The sequence below is a fragment of the Phocoena sinus genome, chromosome 14 (genome assembly GCF_008692025.1).
Source record: "Phocoena sinus isolate mPhoSin1 chromosome 14, mPhoSin1.pri, whole genome shotgun sequence".
NCBI classification, from domain to species: Eukaryota; Metazoa; Chordata; class Mammalia; order Artiodactyla; family Phocoenidae; genus Phocoena; species Phocoena sinus.
In genome coordinates, this window is record NC_045776.1 from 79,428,221 (window position 1) to 79,434,403 (window position 6,183).

Below are 6,183 nucleotides of genomic sequence, written 5' to 3' on the forward strand. Positions count from 1 at the left end.
GATGGATTAAAAAGAAAAAAACCCAAATAATAGAGTGGTAGAATGTAACTGTCAGTTAACGGCCAGGGCTATGAAGAAAAAGAAACCAGCTGATGTGAGAGAATACGATAGGAGAAGGTTTGTCCAAGTAAGTGACATTTAAGTAGAGGCGCAAATAAAGTGAGAAACCAGAGATGCCGAGATTTGGGGAGGAGTGTCACAGGTGACTGGAAGGTCCTCGGACTGGAGTAAGTGTGGCTCTTCTGTCCCAAGGGCAGAAAGAAAGCCACTGGGACTTCAGCTCAGGGAGCAAGGGGTGGATGGGAGCAGGAAATCAGATCAGAAACGGAACTAAGAGCCTTTACTTCCTTCGTAAGACTTTTCAGCATCTGAAGGGTTTTTTTTGTTTGTTTGTTTTTTTGTGTGTTTTTTTTTGCGGTACATGGGCCTCTCACTGCCGTGGCCTCTCCCGTTGTGGAGCAGAGGCTCCGGACGCGCAGGCTCAGCGGCCATGGCTCACGGGCCCAGCCGCTCCGTGGCACGTGGGATCTTCCCGGACCGGGGCACAAACCCGCGTCCCCTGCATCGGCAGGCGGACTCTCAACCACTGCGCCACCAGGGAAGCCCCATCTGAGGGTATTTAAATTGTTGATTGGATTATTTGTTTATTGATCGATGTGAGAACAGAGACTTTCACCTTGTTCACTGATTTCTCTAGCCCCTAGGGTAGTGCTTGGCACGTAAGAACTTAATAAATACGAAGTGAATGAATAAAAGAGTAAATGGGGCTTCCCTGGTGGCGCAGTGGTTGGGAGTCCGCCTGCCGATGCAGGGGACACGGGTTCGCGCCCCGGTCCGGGAGGATCCCACGTGCCGTGGAGCGGCTGGGCCCGTGAGCCATGGCCACTGAGCCTGCGCGTCCGGAGCCTGTGCTCCACAACTGGAGAGGCCACAACAGTGAGAGGCCCACATACCGCAAAAAAAAAAAAAAAAAAAGTAAATGAACGAATGGGTCCCTTCACCTCCCATATCTGCTTGTCCTCACATGTTCATTGCACAGCACCACCATCCACCTGGTCGCCCAGGTCTAAAAACTCCTAAGCCTCCCCTCCCATCCAATTCCATGGTCAAATTGCTTCTGCTTCTTTACTGTATCAAGGATTATATCCACCCTTCACCTCTTCTTAGCCAACAGGCCAGGCCTCTCCTAGCCCAGGCCACCATCTTCCCCAGATCCTACAACAAAATCTTTACTGGTCTCCTTGGAGTCTTGCCCTGTAATACACTCTCCATAAGCAGCTCGTGATTTTTCTAGGATCTCACATCTCATCACATCACCCTCCCTCTCCAGACAGGTCAGTGGATCTTCAAAGTGCTCAGGACAAAGTCTAACTCCTTAGTGGGGTCTACGAGGCCCTACGTCACCTGGCCCATACCGACCTCCTCGACCATGTCCCCCTCACAACCTGTGCAGACAATTACCCTGTGAGATAGGTACTGTTATCATCCCCATTTTACAGCTGGCAAGACAGAGATTCAGAGAGGCTAAGACACTTGCCCAGAGCAGCACAGCTACCAGGATTCAATCAGCGTGTGTTCACATTCTTACCCACCATGTTGTACTGTCTTTTATAAGTGGTCAATGCTGGCACTCTCACTCCTTAAAAATCTGGTTGCCTGGCTCAGAATAACTATTTGAGCTATGAAAGGGGTCTCAGAAGTCCTGATAAAAGGAATAAATAATGGGGAATAAGTAAAGGGGCCCCTGAGAGCCATTAGCCAGGGCTGTCCATCTTTGAAGATGGGTGGAGAGAGCTGACCCCTGACTCCGTTCTGGAGCCACATGCAGCTAAGATCCAACCCCCTCCGCGGAGTCCACCAAGCCCCTGCCCCCGCCCCCGCCCCGGCTCTGAGCACCTTTCACGTCAGTAACACGTAAGGATCCTCTGGTTGACACCATGATGGCTCATCCCAGGCAGCCTCCAGGCTCCCAAATGTGAGTGTGTCCTGGTGTTGTTTGTTCTACTGGGAAGGTCTGGACGGACCGGTAGAAAGTTCTAGAGAGGAAGGCCCAGTGAGAAGATGAAGGGAGAGGTGGGCCGTGACCTGCACCTCAGCTGCGGTCTGTTGGGCCCGGCTGGGTTTGGAGAGCTGGTGCTCTGGCCAGGCGTACAGCGGGGGCCAGGCGGCCCAGCTTACTGGGCAGCTGAAGGTATAGGCTTAGGAGCCAGTCAGCACAGACCTGACCCTGTGCCTTAGACTTTTCCACATAGAACAGGATTAACGGTATCCCACTGCCTCATAGGGTTTTTATGAGGATGAAGAGAGAAGACAGACAGGGCCTTTAGCAGAGCTCGGTCTTGACATAACTGGTCTAGAATAACGGTGGCTTCGTTACTGTTTCGTGGTTTTGATTGTTCTTATTCCCAGAATCACGGAGTGGTTAGGAGCACAGACTCTGGAGCCAGTGTGCCTGGATTTGAATATCAGCTCTGCCACTTGGTAGCTGTGTGCCTGGAAAGAGTTATTTAACCTCTCTGTGACTCGGTATCATCATCTATGAATGGAGATAATGATAGCGATTGCAGAGCGATTTGGCTGACGATTAAGTCGATACATAAAGCACAACTGGTACCAAATGGTAAATGTTTGCTATTTTAATTGTGATGAGGATTATCGTAATTACTTTTAGAGGTGGTCAGAGGAAGCCGTCTGGAGAGAACTTTGGAGACAATGGTAGGAGGAAGCTAGAGCTTAATAAGCAAGCACCACCTGCATGGGACTGGGAGGGTATCGGCTTGTTAAGGGAGCGACCATGTGGGTTGTTTTTAATTTTATTTATTAATCACGTGTTTGTATGGGTGTGCAGCAGAAGAAGGGCTTGAAGTTCAGACACACCTGGGTTCGGAGCCCACAAGCTGGTGGCCTTGGGCAAGTTACATCATGCCTTGAGCCTCAGTTTCCTCATCAGTAAAACTGGGGAGATGATAGTACAAACTGCAGGGCAGAGGGCTGTTGTAAAGATTGAGTAAAAACATGCTTGGAGAGCATTCAGCTCGGTGCCTGGCACCTTCTAGGCACTCCGGAAATTTCAGTTAATTTTCCAGTGCTGTCACTGTGTGTGGAGTCTGTCACACGTAGCAAGGCAGTTCAGACGCAGCGAGAATAAGACCTGATCTGCTCAGCCAAGATCTCCTGAGCTCCCGTCATGTACCAGGTGCCCTTCTAGGCACAGGGGATGCTGCTGTGAACGAGATGCCCAAGGGTCCTGCTCTTGTGGAGCTGAAGATACTGGAAATCCCATTACTGTCACCCACAGGGGAGCTGAGAAAAGGAAGGAAAAAAGGCATGATGATTCTTGCCTCCTGTTTGCTGGGGAGTAAGCTGGCTCTGGGCGCGACCGAGAGAGGGAACTCTGAGCTGGGTCTTCCTGGACCTGGAGCCTGAGTGAAGCGGGGAGGCTGCCAGAACCCACCTCCATGCCCAGAGCAAGAGTCCGGACCCCTGGAGTTGTAGGGCAAACTTTAGGCAAAAATGACATCCAGAAAGCCATGCCTTGGAGGGCTTCATAGAGCCCCCCTTCAGCTCCCACAGACCCCACCCCCATCGTGGCTGTACCTGCAGGTGAAGGGGTAAAGGCTAGGGAGGGAGAGAACCTGGGTTTCTCACGGCAGTAGAAAGAACTTGCACAGAATCAGCCTGGGTCTTTGTCCTGGCACTACCTGTGTGAATTTAGGCTGCTGTTTCTTGTCCCAGGGCCCCTGTTTCCAGAATGCAGGGTGATGTCACCCTCTCCCTGGGCTGTCTGTCTGAAGATTAATTGTGGACCTTCCTGCGTGAAAGCTCCAAGAGGATGGCAGCCAAGAGAACCCTTGTTCCAGGACCTGGGGTGTAGCATCGCCCCCTCCCCAGCCCCACCGGGGTCTTTCCTTCCCTGAGAGCCAGCCTGGAGGCCCTTCCCCCCCCACCCCCCCCCACCCCCGCCTCTCCCGGAGCTGACCCCATACTTCACCTGCCACCCGCCCACAGCCTGCAGGGCTTACTGACCACTCTCCCTGTGTGCTCGCTGACTCCTCTCCAGGCCGCCTGTCAGCAGGGCCAGCAGCTGCCTCCCTGCTCAGCTTCCCAAAACAGAAGGCTGGCCTGACCCAGAAACATAGGAAGCACCCGGGGCGGAGCGGGGGTGGGGCGGAAAGGACAACAGGCACGCAGGAGGATCGCCAGACAAGGCCTGGGCAATATTGTCCCATTCTGGTTACTGGGGTCTCCCACATCTCACTGGCTCGAGTTCCAGTCCTCAGCCAGCTGTGTGGCCCGGGGCAGGTGGCTTCACCTCTCTGAACTACAGGGATTCATTGAGGCGATGAATGAAAGTGCTGGACACAGGGCCTGGTACACAGTCAGTGCTCAATCAACGTGAGCAGTGACTATGATTACAAGAGGCGGTACAGCAGAGGGATCAGGAGTGAAACTTCTGAGGTTCAAATCCCAGCTCTGCTACTTAATTGGGCATATAGACAGGAGCAAGACACATCCTCTCCCCGTGCCTCAGTTTCCTCATCTGTTAAATGGGGATAATAAAAGTCCCTTCCTCATGGAGTTGTAGGGAGGATTAGCTGAGTTAATACACATAAATCTAAAGTGCTTAGAACAGAACCTGGCACGTGGAAAGTGCCAGATAAATGCTAATGATTGCTGTCGCTATTTTCTAGCTGCACAGCAGTCTCTTCCCTCCTGCTGGCCTGAATGCCGCAATCATCAGTGAAATGAGAAGGTAAGTGAGGTCACTGAGCCTGTGTTCCCCACCCCCTCCCTAGCCTTTATCGAAGGGAAGACTGGGAGGAAAGGAGAAGCAGCATCTTCTAGACCACACCCACCAGCAGACTCGCGCTTAGGAAGGCGAACACTGCCCCACCCCCAGCCCTGCTCGGAAACCTCTCCAGCCCCTGCTCAGGTCGCAGGCAGGGCCAGCTTTCTTCTGTGTGTCATGCAGTGATTCTCCCCATTCCTGGCTCCACACCCAGCCAGCCTCGCCCCGCTGTAATTACAGAGGGAGCTGAGGCCTCGGTGCCCAACGTGACGTCAGCCTGAAGCTTCCAGCACGTTGATCTCACCCCAGTCACTTGGGATGGGGGCGCCTCCATCTTCCCCTCTCGGCCCCAGGAGAAGGCAGCGGGGTCTGGGTCTGTCAGCTCAGCCCAGACTTGCAGGTTCCCACCCAGGCCCTGCCGCCCCCCAGCGGTGTGCACAGGCCACGCTCTGCGCCTCTGTTTCCTCACCTGCAGAATGGGCGTGGTGACAGCGCCCACACTGCTGTTGTGAGGGTTTAGGGCGATAACATCTGCAACTGCTCACCGCCGTGGCAGGTACGCAGGGAACAGTAAACAATGGTGGTGTTGTCACCCTCCATACTATTATTTTTAGCAAACTGCCCCATGTGCGCCCTGCTTAATACCAAACCGATATCTCAACCGATGACTCACTGCATTCCTTAACACCCCCCAACCCACCCCAGCCCACGATGAAGGCAGGGTCCCGACCCTAAGCCCGTAGAGGGGGCATAGCACGCCCCGAACTGCACACCTGCTGGGGACAGATGAAAGAGGAGCCCAAGCTCGAGGGGCCTTTAGGTTAAAGGACAATTTACGGACTCATTCTCTGAGCTACCTGGGAGGAGCAGGGAAGTCTAGAAAATAGGTCCTCTCTGGGCTTGGAATCCCAGACCAGACACTCTGCCTGAAGAGCACCTTTGGATAATTATCATTATTAACTGTCACCGTCATAGTAGAAGCTACCGTCGGATAACACTTGCCATGACAGTGTCCTCCCCTGTAGAATGGGGGTTGTCGCAGTGCTCCCACCTCACGGGATTGTTGGTGAGGATGACGCAAAGCTAATGTCTGTGAAGCCTTTGGAACAGGGCCTGGCATGTAGCAAGCGTCATGTAATTGAGAATCAACGTTGAAAATATAAAAGTGATGGTTTGCTGAATGCGTAAGGAGGATGACCTCAGGATACATCCCTGAGGAGGCTACTATTACGTCCATTTTACAGGTGGGAAAGCTGACTGCTCAGAGCCACCTGGGGGAGAATGTTCCGCCCCTCAGAAGGCAAGCTCTGAGAGCTTGAGGATGCTGGAGGCTTGGAAGGGGGGATTGCAACCCAGGGTCCACTGGCTTCCGTCTCTCTCCTCCCCTTCCGCGG